At 34.6% G+C, this 17,333-nt stretch overlaps 1 non-coding gene across 1 annotated transcript; it reads right to left on the reverse strand.

Annotated features, from left to right (window-relative positions):
* Window positions 1–9,848: 9,848 nt before the first annotated feature.
* LOC111757032 (U6 spliceosomal RNA) lies at window positions 9,849–9,956 on the reverse strand. The gene has a single exon (XR_002791420.1). It is a non-coding gene; the product is annotated as a U6 spliceosomal RNA (small nuclear RNA).
* Window positions 9,957–17,333: the final 7,377 nt, after the last annotated feature.

Genomic DNA, 17,333 nt, shown 5'->3' on the forward strand with positions numbered 1-17,333 from the left:
TCAAGAAATATGTCCATTTCCTCTGTGTTTTCCACTCTATGTGAGTAGATATTTTCAAAGTAGGTATTCATGATCTTTTTGAATTTCCATGGGATCTGTAGTAATTTCTGCCTTTTCAGTCTTTATTGCATGAACTTAGGTTTTTTTCTTTCTTTTTCTTGATAAGGTTAGCTAGGGGTTTGTTAGTTTTCTCTCAAAAAAGCAGATTTTTTTTCCATTCATTCTTTGTATTTTTTTAGTTTCAATTGCATTGATTTCTGCTCTAATCTTTACAATTTCCTCCCTTTTATTAGCTTTGGGTTTAACTTGCTCTTCTTTTTCTAGAATCTGGAGATGAAGCGTTAGGTTATTTATTTGTGCTCTTTCTGTTTTCTTGATATGACAATTTATTGCTACATATTTCCCTCTTAAGACCACTGTCATTGCATCCCACAGATTGCAATATGTTGTTTCTGCATTTTCATTGAATTGTAGGTATTGCTTTATTTCTTTTTTAATTTCATCTGTAGCCCAGTGATTATTCAGGAGGTTTTTATTTAATTTCCATCTATTTATGCAGGTTTTGCAATTTCTTTTGCCATTAATTTCCAATTTCAGTTGCTATGCTCCAGTATTACACATGGAATAATTTCAATACTCTTAAATTTATTTAAGAATGTTTTATGGGATAATCTATGGTCTAATTTGGAGAATGTGCCATGTGCAGGTGAGAAGAATGTGTACTCTGATGTGGTTGGATGGGACACTCTGTAAACATCTACTAAGTCCAATTACTCACAGCTATGATTCAGTTCTATAATTTTTTGCTGACTTTTTGCCTAGTTGATCTATCTCTTTGTAACAATGTGATGTTAAGATACCCTGTTACATTTGTGTTCTTGTGTATTTGGTTTTTCATGTCCATTAGTATTTATCTTATATAGTTTGGTGCTCCTGTATTTGGTGCATGTATATTTATAATTGCTAGTTTTTCCTCTTGAATTTTTCCACTAAAAAGTATGTAGTGACCTTCTTTATCTCTTTTAATAATTTTAGGTTTGAAGTTCATATTGTCTGCAAATATAATAGTTACCTCTGCTTTTTTCTGGGTTACTATTGCATGGAATACTGTTTTCCATCCTTTGAATTTTAATGTATGAGTTTCCTTTTGAGTCAGATATGTTTCTTATATACAAATATTGTGGGATCACGTTTCTTGATCCATTCTGTCAACCTATTTCTTTTGATAGATGAATTGAGGCTATTTACATTTATGGATATAACTGATATATACTGGCTTAACTTTGCCATCTTTTGTTCCAGTTGTTTGCTTTCTGCTTTTCCCTTTTCTTTAATTATTTGTCCTACTTGGTGGTTTCTTTCTGTTGTTGTTCTGGAGATTGTGGTTATTTTTATCTCTATCTAATATCTTTCAATTATCTTTCTAGAGTTGGTTTGGTGGTAGTGAATTTCTTCAGTTGATCTTTGTCATGGAAGTATCTTGTTTCTCCATTAAATTTGAAAGATAGTTTTTCTGGGTAGATCAGTCTGGGTTAAAAGTTGTTTCTTTCAGGGCTTGAGATACCTCACTCCAAGTTCATCTTTACTTGAGGGTTTGTGCTGAAAAGTCTGCCATGAACTAACCGGCTTTCCTTGATAGATGAGTTATGTCTTTTCTCTAAACCCTTTAGTATTCTGTTTTTATGCTTAATGCCTAGGATCTTAATTATTATATATCTGGCTATAGATTTATGTTGGCTGTGACTGTTAGGCATTCTCTATGCCTCATTTATCTGCACATCATATTTTTCCCATGTTTCAGAAATTTTCTGCTATTATTTCTGTGAATATTTTACCTTCATCATTTGCATTGACTTCTGCATCTTCACTGATGCCTGTTAGTCTTGTATTGTTTCTCTAGGCATCATTTTGAAGCAGCTGGATTGTGATTTCATGCTACTTTGTTACTTTTAAATGTTCTATCCTTTCATGATCTCTAATTGTGATCCTGTCCTAAAGTCTAAAATTCTATCCTCAGCTTCATTAAAACAATGTTGATCATTCAAGATTTCAATTAGTTTCCCATGCTCCTGTACTTTTATTAAATCTATTTCTTCTCTAGCTGTGCCAATGCAACTCCTTTACTAAGGCTGTTATTTCTGTCTTTACATGAGAGATTACTTCTAATTTGATTGCCTCTATAGCCTCATGAATTTGGGTTTTTTTTATTTCACTTACTCTCTTTTCAGAGATTTCTGGTGTGTTATTTTTGAATTCCTCTATTTCAATGTCTCCTGTACTTGCTCCTGATGGACTAGTTGCTTGAGATTGCATTTTGCTTTTTTGTTTTGCCATTTTCCCCTTTTGGGTTAATATTTGGTCCTTCAATCCCACTAGTGTCAACTGTTGATAGAATGTATCTCGAGGTCCTGCAATGAGGTTGATGTTTGTCGAATTGCTAGGTCCCACAATGAAGAGGTGGGCCAGTCACCTGAATTTACCCTGCAGGGCCTGTTGGAGTCCTATATTCTTCCTAGGCTGAAAAGCCTATGCGTATTGATGGAAATCAATCCTTAATTCCTGCTGTTATTATGTCTTCAGGTTGTTCAAAATCATTAGATCTCCTTGTTTATAATGTTTGTCTTGGCTGGGACCCTACTGTGTCTCTGGGTGATTCAAGGCCCTTTTAATTTTCTCCAGGTTGGGGGAGGCCTTATTGGCACCTTCCTCAAACTATGTGGTGTCCTCTATGTGGAGGAATGACTCACCCACTTGCCAAGCTCACCGATGGCCTACTTCTGGAGGGGGCTTCACTATTGCTCCTGTTTACCCATTGAAGGTCGCAAACTATTCGTATTTTAGGGACAAATTCATCTCACTGATGGAAGCCTGCTTAGTTCTTATGCTTTTATTCGGGATTACTAAATCTCCCCTTGATACAGCATGGTTAATTCACTGAAATGCACTGTTCTGGGGCAGGTATAGGAGCAGAAGATCAACAGCAATACTAGTTCAAGGAGTTGAGGGGTTCCAATGGCAGCAGTGGGACTGCAGAGGCAAGCACCAAGGGCTGGAGTTCCTAGGTCTTGAGGTGGGCAGCAAGGACTGTGGGACATGGAATGGGCACGGGTCTGGCTCGACCCTGCGAGTGCTTCTGCCTGGAGTTCCTGTGTCCTGCAAGGTGGTCTGCTGGGCAGGTGGGATTTGCGAAGGGTCCCTGGTCTTGCCCAGCCCCATGCGCACTACTGGCTGGAGTTCCTGGGTCCAAGAGATGAATTGCCTGAAATGCAGGGGTCACAGGAAGGACCCAGGTCTGCCCTGGCCCCATGTGTGCCTCTGGCTGCAGTTCCTGGGTCCCACAATGTGGTTTGCCAGGAAGAGCTCATTGTATGATTTCAATTCCACATTAAATTTTCTGTCATATAACAGATTTAATTATATATTTGTTTGTATGTTTTCCAATTTGATTTGTCTGTGTTCATATATTTTTACACTGACTAGACTTTTAGTTCACCAATGTAACATTTTTGTTTCACTCTTATACCTTAATTTTCACTGAAATTAAGATTTCAGTGAATTATGTAATGTTTTTGTAATGTTTTTGAGACAGTACAGCTTTAAATTTCAAATTTTAGAAATTTGAATTCAAATTTTAGAAGTGCCTACCTGATTGTTTTTGAAAGTTTAAATTTTTAAATAAAATTCTTAAACTTCTTGCTTTTCCCATATTTTGAAATAGTACCTCAATACATTCATCATGATTATTTTAAAATTGTAGCCTGGTCCTAAATCTCTTATTTATATTTTTTCCCTTGCTTATTAACAGTATTTTCCTATCTCTTTCAAGTTTTGGATCTTTTTTGTTGGAAGTCAGTTATTGTGTATAAAACAACCACAGAGTTACCACGTGAAATTTTCTTCCACAGAAAGGAGTCCTTCTTTTAAAATCTTTTTAAATGAATAGGAAGTAAAAGTCACTTTAGTAAATAAATAGATTCATAATTTTTAACACTGAGTTGTTCCTTCTCTTTAATATAAGAATGCCAATTCTTCTTTCTTATAAAACATCATACTAACAAATATTGAAATTTGACATATGTCTGGAAAGTGATGCAAGCCATACATTTAAGACTCTTTCCTCCCCCAGTTTTGAAGATGTGTGTGTGTGTTTGTGTGTGTGTGTGTGTGTGTGTGTGTGTGTGTGTGTGTGCTTTTAGTAAAATCTTCATTGGTTTCTTCATTATGAAGCAATGGTCTTCTTTTAATCATCAAACTTAGTTTTTCGGTTTCCAGTGATTCCCAGAATTAAGCACAGTCTCCAGAACTGACCTCAGTGTTCACACAGAGTCAGCCTCTAGTCATTTACAGCTTCCATAGACTCTGTGTGTATGTCCCCTCTCTTAGCTACAATTTGATTGCCCAAAACCAGAGGATTTGGAAGGTGCCAGGTTTATTTTTCTGACTCTTCTGGACTGTATTGATAGTCTCCGTGTTGCCTTAGATGTGCAAATGATTGGGGAAAATGGGAGAAAAATAAATATAGACTTTAAAACTCTAGTGTTGCCACTCTTAGTTTAACATAACCAATTAAATTTGCCAGTTTTTCTTTTCCTCAACATGGATCCTCTAGTTTAGCCAGAGTCTGGTCCATGGAAAACAAGGACAACAGCATCCAATTGCAGACTGACTTTAAGGTAATATAGTTATCATTCCATAAATCTTTGTGCCTTAAAAATATATTTGAAAAACTTTTTTAAATGACTTTTTCTGCTTTGATTTTTTTACTACGTTTCAACGTGCAGAACAACTTATCCACTGAGTACCAGATTTATGTTACAAACATTTTCTCATAGACCATTGAGAATTTTGTAGAAGAGTTATGTAATGTTTTTGGTAAATGCGTATTATTGCATGTATATGCAATATAAATCTCACTGGTATCTAGTAATTCTTGTCTTTGAGCCTATCTCATAGAGTAGTTTCAGCTATCCTGTTTGGAATACGTGTTCTGGGAGGTAGAACATTTGCGGACATTTGCTAAATACCCTTAGTTTTCAGTGAAGAATTCAGGAAGGTCAGTTTTAAATTCACACACACACACACACACACACACACACACACACTCAGATCTTTGTGCATTAAACTGCTAAATTTTAAATGCAAAAATGGTTGATCAAACACCACTTGCTTCTAAGAACCTAAATTAAAGGATCTTGACCTTTAAAGACCACACTCGAGTGCAAGAATGACAAGTTGATACAGCAATTGGTCATAAAAAAGGGAATTTTTTCTGATAAAAATGTAAATAAGTTTTTCAAAGTCAAAGACTTTTTTAATTTTTAAAATTTTTTTATTAGTGTGATTGTTATATAAAATAGCTACATTTCTTTTGAGGAATTGGTATATAAATATACATTTCTTGATCATTTTCAGTCCCTTTACAACCCTCTTACCATTCTCCTCCCTTATTTTTATAAAGAATTTTTGATGAAAAAAAAATCAAAATTAAGTAACTTTCATGATACGTTTAGAAGATGGATAATAATTTGATACATCTGATAGCATCATCTCCTGTTCTATTTAGAAAATATGATCCTTGGTCAGGAAATTGAATCAAGCAAAGTAATATCACTGTGTAACTAAAAGAAAAATAGCCAGCTTTACTGTTGCTGGTACATTATATAAAGAAAGAAATGGTTTATTTGCCTCATGGTTTCAGGTATTTCAGTGCATGGTAAACTGGCTCTACTACTGTGGGTTTGAAGTGAGGAGTAACATCACGGTGAAAGGATATAGCTGAGAAAGCTTTTCACTTCACAGTTGCAGGGAACAGAACACAGAAGACAAACACCAGCAAGAGACATGCACTTCAAAGGCCCTGCCCCTCTTGATCCATGTCCTCCAACTGGGTCCTGTTCTGTTAGGAAAGAACAGTACATTTATGAACTCACCAATATGATAATTTACTGTGTACACCCACGATCCAGTAATCTTCCAAAAGCCCCACCTCTGAGCACTGAAAGTTTTGAGTGAAAACTTTAGATCTAAATTTTAGATCACAAGACAGAGCATAGGATGGATGGAGGACAGAAGTTCACCTTTTGAGGAAGTACCAAAGCAGAACTCTTTTGGTGAAAATAAGAGTTAATTACATGAAAGGTATTTAAAAAGAAGAAATCATTTGGTATATATTGAGTCAAAAAAATATCATTTTACAGAGAAAAACTTCTTATATGGTTCATTTTATTATTTCTGAATAAACAAGCTAAATAAATCCATTAGCTTTAAGTCTGTTCAGATACATTGTTGGTAACAGTACCAACATTTGTTCTGCTTGGTAGAAAAGTCATAACACATGGTAAATACATCTTTGCCAAATGAATGATGCTGAAATTGTTGACATAAAGTACAATAAAATTTTGCATAACAATAGAAGGTAGTTTAAAAAGCATATAGACAGAATATAATTTCAAACTAAGGCAAGTCTCTCCAATACTGTGAAAACATAAAGTTGGTTCTGCTAGTGTTGAAAGTATAGTAAAATCCCTCCTACAATGCTTTCAAACCTTGAAAGTATCTCAAAAGCTAAGCACAAAATCCTAAACTCCTTTCTCAATTAAGGTAGTTTTATATAAGGCCAAAATAAGCAAAATCAGGTAGTTATTTGCATTTTAGCAATTGTATACAAAAACAGAAATATTAGAATGTAATAAAGCAAATGATTATTAAATTTTTTCTCTCGATTTTCATTTGTATAAAATCTGGATAGAAGAGATTTTTATGTTTTCAGTCTCTGAAAGATGTATATTTTAGCAATTTGGAAGTTCACTGAAAAGTCGCTCTATATACAGAATACAAATTAAACAGGGGGATAACATTTGGATATATGGAATTTGAAATGAAGCATAATCCTTTGTTTTTTGATCTTGACTTCGTTTTTTTTTTTTTTGACTGAAAAGCCATCTTTTGCAAAAGAGTTTATCTATAGCAACATTCTAATTCTTAAAAATAAATAAAATGCACACAAAACTTCATTACGGTGTCTACTCTTGTTTGGGAAAGGATTTCTAGTTTGGATTTCCAGACAGAAAACCATAAATCACAGTCGCATCTCTCAAGACACCTGTTCTACCTTATCTGTCCCATATTTGAAAGTCTCACTAATGAGTTTTCTCTGCTGAGAATGAAAAAGAGAATTAAACATCAGCATTATATGGATGAAATAACCCTGTAAGTAATTATAATAATTAGCATATCGGTAACAACCCGGAATATACAACAGAGAAAATCATGTTCAAAGGACTTTAAGGAAATGAACAAGATCACAGGTGAATGTGTGTGTACCTGCGTGTGTGTGTGTGTGTGTGTGTGTGTGTCTGTGTGTGTGTGTTGTGCATATGTGTTGTCTATGTTTGTGTACCTAGAACAGTAGTGGGAAGCTACTCTTGTTAGGCCATTTTCAACTTTTCTTACTACTCCTGGGTTAAGGGAGAAAATGTCAGAAACACAGAATGAGATGTGGAAATACCAATCAGCCTGTGTTAAAAAAATGAAAATTGAGAATATATATAGATACCGAGAAGAACCTGATTTGAAATCTGTGTGTGCTAACTGGAGAAAGACTGCGCAGGTTCACACTTATGTGAATGAACTTTGACAAGTCACTCAGATCGACCTCATATATGTCTTAGTTTTCTCACTGACAAAATGGGGCTCTTTTTGTAAAACCAACAAAATTTAACAGTAAATACTGAGCAGCAGAAAGAACATGTTCAAACAGAAGAGGAACAAGGGAGCGGGGAGGTGGCAGGGAAGAAAGGGAAAAGGGAAAAAGAGAATGGGAGAAAGAACGGAAACAAGGCCTGTGTGAGGAGAGAGGGAGAGAAGGGTCGAGGGGAGGGGAGGGGAGCAGAAAAAAAGAAGAAACAACATTTATTATTTTCACATACATATTCCCTGTGATGAATGTGTAACAAATACATACTACTAAAAGAGTATTTTTTAAAGTAGCTGACAATAAGAAAGAAAAATGAAGACAGCTAGTGCTACAATAAAAGAAATAAAAATAGTCTCATTAATTCTGGGGATTTTTACTTTGTTTTTACTTTGAAATGAATATCCACTGATGAAAATTTTAGCAGTAATATAGGGGGCCCACTTCATTTTCCCCAATCCTGGTATCTCAGGTACCAAGAAAAGAATATCAAACCAAGGAAATGACATTGGTATAATATGTAAACCTTGTTCAAATTTTACCAGTTCCATATGCATGCATTCACTTGTGTATGTCATGTGCATGTATGTATGTAGTTACATGCAATTTCTTCATGTTTAATTTTGCATAATAACCACTAATTATACCTATGTTTTTCTCTAAAAGGTAATTATTACCAATTATTTTGGTCCTCAGACATATGGTTAATTTAGGAAAAACAATACATTTGAAATGTTTTATTTGTGTACTACTTTCCATATTAATTATTTGTTTAGTAAGGGAAAATCTTAAAACTCTCTCAGTGTATTTGGCTCAGGAGGGGGATACTTTTCAACACACTATGGACCAATTCTAGTGCTTGAGTTGGACGTTTCATTTTGATATGTCTGTGTATGTAACAATGAATTATTCTTAACATTCTGCTATTGTACCGATATATAAGTTTATCAATGAATTAAAAATTCTTTGTCCAATACTTTTTAATGCAAGGAAACTTACACATACGTCACATTAGGAAACTATTTAATTCTACAAGTAGTTCAGGAATAGTTTACTGAGACTCAATTGACAGAAATGACAGCTTGCAAGCTTTGAAATAGGTAGATCTTTTCAATCAGTTCACACGGCTTCACAACTGATAGGTCCTGACAGCCTGGGGCTGAGCTACCCCTAACATAAGCACCGAGACCCCCAAAACTGCAACATATCTCTCCAAAAGTAATTTCTGCATTCTTCTTGTTCCAGAAATAAATCTCCCACTTTCTTTTCCCATGTGAGCCAAGCCCTCTCCAATCCCAGCATTCCACAACTACCCAAGTGCTCTACCCCCAACCCAACTCCATAAAAGTCATTGCCCAGGTGTCCCTTTTCTGAGGGTCCTTGTATTCTCCAGCAGCCCTCCCTCGCCAGCAACAAAGGATTTTTAAAAATTCTCTCTATATCTCAACTGTACCAAAAAACCCTAACAATATTACTTCAGAAATTAGTGATGTCTACACAAGGAAAGATATATCCAAATAAAGATGAAAATTTGTGGCATATAGTTTGAACAAGACATTGGCATTCTACTTGATTTTTAGGGTAAGAAGAGGTAAATGAAGCCAGAACGGAGAAAATAGTTTACTTCTTTCAGTAGTTCTTAGCTTTAGCCCTTTACATACACCTTTTCTAACAGCACATTTCCAGGTGTGTGACATGTGAAGCAAGGTGCAGGAACCTCATGAAAGAGCTGTTAAGAACTCAGCTCCAGCTGTGGCTTGCCACCTCTTACGAACTGAGACAGCTAAGAAGCTATCTCTTGGTGGTGAGTTGTTGCTTGGATCTTTGATTCCCCTTCTGAAATAATATAACAAAGTTGACAGGTTGGTCTGTTCTCAAAGTCAAAAACTCAAGTAGTTTCACTAAGTGTCAGTGAAACAGCAGTGAGCCACTTTCTAGGTCTTTAGACAAAATGTCTACATTATAAAGCTCCATCGTCATTATCTGCTAATGAAAGTTGTGCAAAAAGAAAAAAGGATCTGAGAATTTATAAAAGGGTCCCCCACTTAGGAAGAATAAGAAGCCTCAGTAGTCAAACAAGAAATTAGGAATCAGATATGTGAAAACGTGCCATTTAAAGAACATATTCTTTAGTGGTTTGTAACCATTTTTTTTATATTAAATGGAATGCTTCACAAATTTGCATATCATCTTTGGGCATGGGGCACTGCTAATCTTCTATGTATCATTGCAATTTTAATATATGTGTTGTTGATGTGAGCACTGTGACCAGATTTTAATTCAGCAAGTGTTAAAAAATGTACACATCCCAAGCTGTGGTAGACTATAATTAATCTGAGAAAAACAGTCACATAGAGGGTTCCATTAAAGATTTTATAACTCACCTTCTAATTCTTTAATAGTAAATTGTATGTACCTGATTATATTTAATAACTATAAATAGCTAATGATCTTTATGTTTGTTCTATGTAGTCTTTATTTTAGACTATTTTGCAAATTTTATCTAGTCATATAGTCATAGATTTATTTGCTAAACGTCATAGTTGGAGACACTTAGCACTATCTCATAATTTTAAATAATCTAGTAGTGGTCTTTAAAATGCTAATAAACTTTTGATCGCATGCTTTACTGTTTGTTTTTACTATTAATCTAACTAAAAATATTTAAAGGTTCACCGTATTTTGTGGTCATACTTAAGACATCCTCTACTTGTTTTTCTTTTTCTTCTATTCTTTTAGCTTTTTTTTAGTGTAGGATCTTGCTAATAAACTAAGTTGTTTAGGTTATGCTTGAACTTGTAAAACTTCTACCTCAGCTTCCCAAGTGCTGGGATTAGCCATTCCAGTCATAACTTAATTTTAAACATATATGTCTATATATACAAATATGTTTCTTAACTTTATGATGCTTCAGCCATAAAATAATTCAGTGAAGAGAATATTAGCCCCAAGTGGATAATCCATACAATTTTTTGGATTTGTTTTAAGTTCCATTGTCAGAAATAAAAATGCTATCTTGCTCCTTCCGTTCATTATGTGCATACATTTGTAACACATTCATTTTTGACCAGAAAGATGCAAGTGCAAAATAAGCACGATTATTTGAATGTAGCAGCTAAAAGATATTTGTTATTTGCTATGTGTAGCTGTCATATTTAAAATGTCCACACAGGCACTAAAAGGTAAAATTAATTGAATAAATATTATATCTTAGTTTTAGATTGAAACCAAGCCTTAAGGATGCTTTCACTTTTGGCCAGGAGTTTGTAGTTCCCCACTACAGGGAATTTGGCAATCAGCAAGAAGGCGAGGGCAACATATTTCACCCTTCATTCCTTGATATCCAACCATCTGACTTGCCTGGTCCACGCCAAGTCAAAAGCGGCTGTTTTGGGTCATATGTGAAATGTATAACACAGTGTATCCAAGTTACAAAACTTCCTTTATTTTTTAAGTTTTTATTATAACATTAAACACAATCCCATCTAATAATTAAATAAGAAAACTTACATGTCTGTTTAATAACAATAAATGCTTCTGTTCATTGTGAGATACACATAAGTAAATTGAAATACTAGAGTCAGTAATTGCCGCATTTTGCATGACACATTGCATAAGCACAGACAATATATGACACGAGGATTTTTATTTGACAGAGTGTGTGATGAGCACAAAACATAGTGCTGATGTTACCTGCACACTCTGCTGGAGCACCACGCAATGGAATCATAAGAGATATTACTACTAATCACTTAATAACGTTAAATATTTGTAATCTTGTGGTCATATTACTACCCCAGGCCACAAGGGGCAAGGCAGCATTGGGTTGGATATGCCTGCTAGCCTGTCCATTCTGTGATATGTAATTAACCAATGACAAGAATACCACTAGTAAATAATGATCTTTGTTCCAGAGATTTGTAGACCTGAAATTCATCTCATGATTGGGGCCAGAAACTGTGAGAAGAGGCCCATCAGACCTGGAACCCTGATTATCACTGATACAATCCCCCTGCATCAGCTGCCTGGCAAGAAGGGTTTTGTAGTAAGAATTTCCCTGCCTTCTAATTGAAGCTGCTTCTCAAATAAAGTTGTTTTTCTTATCTCAATAGTGGGTCTTTTAACATAACTGAGCTCTCTTAGGGTGAGCAGCCAATCCTTTTAATTTCAGTGACAATCTCACTCACCCACTCTGAACTTGCATAAGAGCTTTACCTCATGAAAATGCTACATAATTACAGCATGATTTATTAATAACACTATAGAGATGAATACAACATGCTCAGGCTCACAGATAAAAAGTCAGTTTAGGTACCTTGAGTCAGTTTAATGAGACTCAAAAAAAAAAAAACTAATATTAGTCATGTCTCAGTTTAAAAAAGCAAACATCTTTTGTTATACTAAGGAGTTTGATTTTTATCTGATTATCTTGGAATAATAAGTTAATTTTTGTCATATGTACTAAAGTTCATAACCTAGTTTCATAAGTTTTTTCTGTTTTAAAAAAAACCCTGCAAAGTCTTTAGAAATCAAAAGAGAAAGAAGTGGCCTGTGCTCTGTTTAGTTTATCTCAACTGCTGGAAATGTGGCTGATTTTCTTATTCATTCCTATGATTGACAGAAGGAAGTATTGGGTGTCTTTGTTTTTATTATTGTATAGCAGAAACTGTAAGAATGTTTACCAACACGTGGAAGAATCCAGAAGAGAATCACACATCTTTGCAGGTACTAGTTGTGCTCTCAATATGATGCACTAAATATTTTGAAACTGCCATTAGTTTGTGTGATTATAATTCATCCATTTCAATCCTCCATAAAGAACATAATAATATTTTCTCTTCAGTTAAAATCATAAGATATTTGTTTATACAAAACAGGAACATTTATAATGGAAAATAGGTCTGATATTTAACTTAAAAGCAATATTTTAATAAGATAGGATGGAAGAGAGAGTGAATATTATAAAAGGACTATGCATGTATTAAATACCAAATAAAATTTATTAATTTGCACAATTAATATATCTTAATACTTACAACTTTTCAAATAAATGGTAAAATAAATTAATTTAAAATATTATGATTAGATTTTATATTATTTTGCCAACTATTGTAGTACAAGAACCAATACTTGTTTTGAAAATGTTTCAGGATAAAATGTGCTCCTTTATTTAAAAACTAGTTAATGAGTACTTAATTAATATCTGGTATTCTTCTGTAGAATTCCACACAAGAAACAAAAGTCTTCATTTTATTGTACGTCAGCTCTGTTCCAATAGGCAATGAGAATGCATGTGAAAATAAGAAGATATGTGATGGAGCAATACAAAACAAAGAGGACTGCAAATGAAAAACAAGAACATCAGCAGGTGTGATAATAAAACTTTAAAATGAGAGAATGAAAAAACCCTCATAAAAAAACCCTGAACAAACACATAAAAAAACAGGTGAATTAACATGCCATGCACCTGGGGAACAAGCCCTGTATACCTTGTGGCATCCACAGCTGAGGTGCAGGTATTCATTTGTGTCTCACTTTTGGAATATTTCTCAAATTTTTACTAAGAAATGTATGATCAAATCCTAGAAGTGCTTCCTTATATCAAATCTAGCTATACAAAGAAAGAATGGACAAGAATTCTAAAATACATGTATTAAGATTTGTACAATATGTTTATCTTGATATTCATAAATTTGCATTTTTATGAAAATAGGTCTCTAAATCTCGTCTTACAAATTTTATCCTATAGTAGTAGTCCAAGAATATTTTCAATTAACCCTAACATCAATAATTTTATTGTCAGTTTCTCAAGGCAATTTTGATCATAGTATTTTCAACAAACACATGATTTTGCGAATTACATTGGGGGGGGTATATGGTAGGTCCCATTAGTGAAGAAAATGCTCAGATGTGCCCTATATGTTGGAGAAACTTTTGGAGTAAGTGCTTTGGTATTTTGTATGGTTAATATACTATGAATGAAAGAAAGCAAATGCTGTCTTTATTTGCACAGCATTTTTGTGACCTACAAAGTATAAATGTGAAGTTAGATGATTTCTGAGTGATTTGCATCTCCTCATATATTCATGCAATGGGCACCATATTTTGTATGCCATGCTGGTCTACACGTTAGGGATGTGTACAAAAGTTTTATAAAGAATAGCATATTTAGTAGCTACCAATTTTGTACCTATCTTTCCATTCTCCTAATGGCTTTATAATACTACTTCATGAATGTGACCTACCTAATGAACCTTCCTCTTTATTGTAGGTATTGCTTTCCACAGCTTTTCATCTTCACAAAAAACAGTGACATTCATTGTAAAACAAAACTGTATGCAAAGTTATAGCATCCCAGGACCTAAAGCAGATACATAAAATGACCATTACATGCTCAAATTAGAAGACACAATAACAACTGTTGGGTGATGAAATTGAATTTTTTTCAGGAGAGTTCCACTAGTGTAGAAGAGATAGAGACAGGAGGAAAATATACATGGAAAGTACTGCGTCTGTTTCTGATGCAGGCTCACTGGTCCTGCTCTGTCTTTGTCAGTCTGGCCAGGAAAAGCAATACAAGGGCCAGATTTAATACTTTTTTATTGCTTACTTCAGTAATCAAGTCTTCAAACTGTTCCTAAACCACAGTAGACCTTTAAAATCTGCTTAATTAATGGGTGGAAGAATGCACCTAATGAATGTGTGAATGAACACATGGGTGAATGAACCAGGTGATAACTGGGTTTATAAAAATTGAATGACACTTAAAAATGAATTGAACTCAGAATCAATACATCTGCCTCACTAGAATCGAAAGTATGGCACTGATGAGATAACCAAAGGAAACCTAAGCACACAGAAAGTCCAATAAAGATGTAGCAAAAGCTAAATGAAATGAAAATTCAAATATAGATTATTTAGCATTTAAAACTAACATCTTCTCAATCCTGATCAGACGACGTTTCTGTTCCTTTATTCAGTTGCTAAATATGGCCTGATAAAAGTCAGTAGATTCAAATACTCTGCTTCTTGTAGGTTTTTAAACTTCAGTAGGTTACATAAGCCCATGTAAGACTCATTTCATCTTATGTGAAAGGTAAAATGTAACTAAATAGTTAACTGGAAATATGAGTGGTTTAATTTTAATGTGATAACATAAAGCATTAAACACTCCAGTACTCAAAATACTAGGATCTAGTACTAGAACTCATAGGACAGTGGTCATTAATCATTAGTACTATAAGTTTGGAGATTAACTTTAATGGAAATCTCTAGATTCTAATTGGACACCAGCCTGCTGTTTCAAACCTCAGTTGGCAGCTCAGTACATTCTGTGGGTATAAACCCGTGGCTGACACTGCACACTATGAAATATCTCCAACCACTGCTCCTCAAAGTGACAGTTCACACTATACGAAGCCTTGAAGTGATCACAAGAGCTTGACAATTAAGAGGGGAGGCAGATACTGGGCAGAGGAACCTCGTGGAAAGGAAGCTGTTGCAGGAGGTTCGGAGAGTCTAACAGCAGTGTGCTGACCAAGAAGCAGTGGACATAATGTGGAGGGAAAAAAAGTGGGCAAAAAGTGAGGTGTTTAAGTGTGGGGGTGGCTGATCACTACCACTTTATCTGTGTCCTTTGTCTTTTTCTGGTAAGTTGTGACCACAGGAAACCACACTAACTTCAGAATGATGACAATATTTATCTACTGAGACAGGAAAAAGAAAATGTCATCCACAAAGAAAAATGTGAAAACCACAAAACACTGATTGGATTATAGATACTGGAATCATGTTTTCTATGATACCTATTTACCTGAAATTGTATCCTAATTGAGAACTTAGAGAGCAGCCTTCTTGTGAATGGAACAAATGGGTGATTAGAGGCACAAATAACTCCACACGTATGACACCATGGAGACAACATTAAAGGCTATCATTCCAAAATGATTGTGGTGCCTCCTGGCTCCTGATATAAGGAACAACCCTGAAGTTGCTGTAGAAAGAGCTTCAGTGACGCTTTATTTTTTTACTTTTATTTTGAAAAGAATAAACCCAAATGAGAAAAAAGGAAAACAATGGGGTCATTTGAAACAAAAGGACGGACATAGTACATGATTTAAAACCACAAATACAAGATGATCTACAGTGGTTACCATGAGGTCTCTTGTTATCTTCAATAGAATTGCCCATATCATCAGGTATAATAAAATTAAACATGGCAGTTTGGAACAAAATCAATAAAAACAAAACATTGGAGATATTATAGGACTTCAAAAGAGGATAATAGTCAAACCAAGAAATGGTATCATAGTGAATCTTACTATTTTCAGAGTAGTTACCTCTATTCTTGGACTTGATACTATCAAAAATAACAGATTCAAATAAAATCAGTCAAGACAAGACAGCCACTGAACAAAACAAATTCAAATAAAATCAGTCAAAACAAGGCAGTAAAGGCAATACAGGGTTTCAGATTAAGTTAATAGGAAACTAAAAATGATTACCATAATATATCCTGCTATCTATGTAATAGCTGTCTATGCCCTCAAATCTAGTGCAAGTAAACAAACTGGAACGGAATATAAACAAACTAAACAGAGCTATGAAAGCCATGTGGGTTTCAAATCTTGATACAAGATTTACAATGTCCTCTGCCTTCCCTATTTAGACAGTTCCTCCCCTTTCACTTCCCCAGGGTGCACTGTACATTTTGTATCCCACTAACTCTTTCAGTCTTTAGATTAGGAAGGCCACCTGCTATTTACCTAAGTGGTTCTGAACCTTTTTACCCCTGAGCTTGGTCTCAAGTTGCCAGACCAGTGATGCTTTAAACAAGTTTTTCATGTTTTTTATTTTACACAAATATCATTAGAAAAACAATGAACACTGAGTCACTCAATTGTTTTTAAGTACTAGAGATTAAACCCAGAGCCTCCCACTGAGCTACATTCCCAGCCATTTTTTAAAAAACAGGCTCTTGGTACATCACTCAGTTGCCCAGGCTGAGTTCAAACTTGAGATCCTCCTGCAGCAGCTTTCCAAAGTGCTGGGATTGCAACTGATGCCAAATCAAACAAGGAAACACCAGTCCTTGTTCTTTTACTGCAGTGCTTTCTCATCGTGTGTTTAAAGAGGTACAATTCAGTCAGATAAAATATAATGCACAAGCTGAAGCCTATGGTCCTTATTACAATCCTTGAGAACAAGTTTGATTTCAGGTTTAGAGTTTTTTGCATTTTATAAGTACTACATATGGATACACATATGTGAAATAAAATACTAGTATAGTATCATTGGATTCACTTGAAAACCAGAATTAGGTCTTTAGCAAAAAATTAAAACATAAGGACTATAATTAGCTAAGCTTAAGTTTCAGTAATAAACAGGTGAAAATTTTTCTTTCACGAAGGTATAGATCTTATTATTTTGGATAAGAGACACACCTATCATGTTGGTATACAGAATAGATTATTCTTAATTCATCACAAAGCAGTTTTGAATTTCACTCCTCCCATTACCAGACTTTTCCATGCATGCTTCCATAGTGATAGCTTATTTGAGTATTTACCTGCATGTTACAGTAATGAGACTGTCAAGCAACCTGACTAAGATAAGATCTTCAGAGAATATTGTGCTAATA

The sequence above is a fragment of the Cavia porcellus genome, unplaced genomic scaffold (genome assembly GCF_034190915.1).
Source record: "Cavia porcellus strain 051 isolate PalLab524CR breed Dunkin Hartley unplaced genomic scaffold, mCavPor4.1 scaffold_27, whole genome shotgun sequence".
In the NCBI taxonomy this organism is placed as follows: Eukaryota; Metazoa; Chordata; class Mammalia; order Rodentia; family Caviidae; genus Cavia; species Cavia porcellus.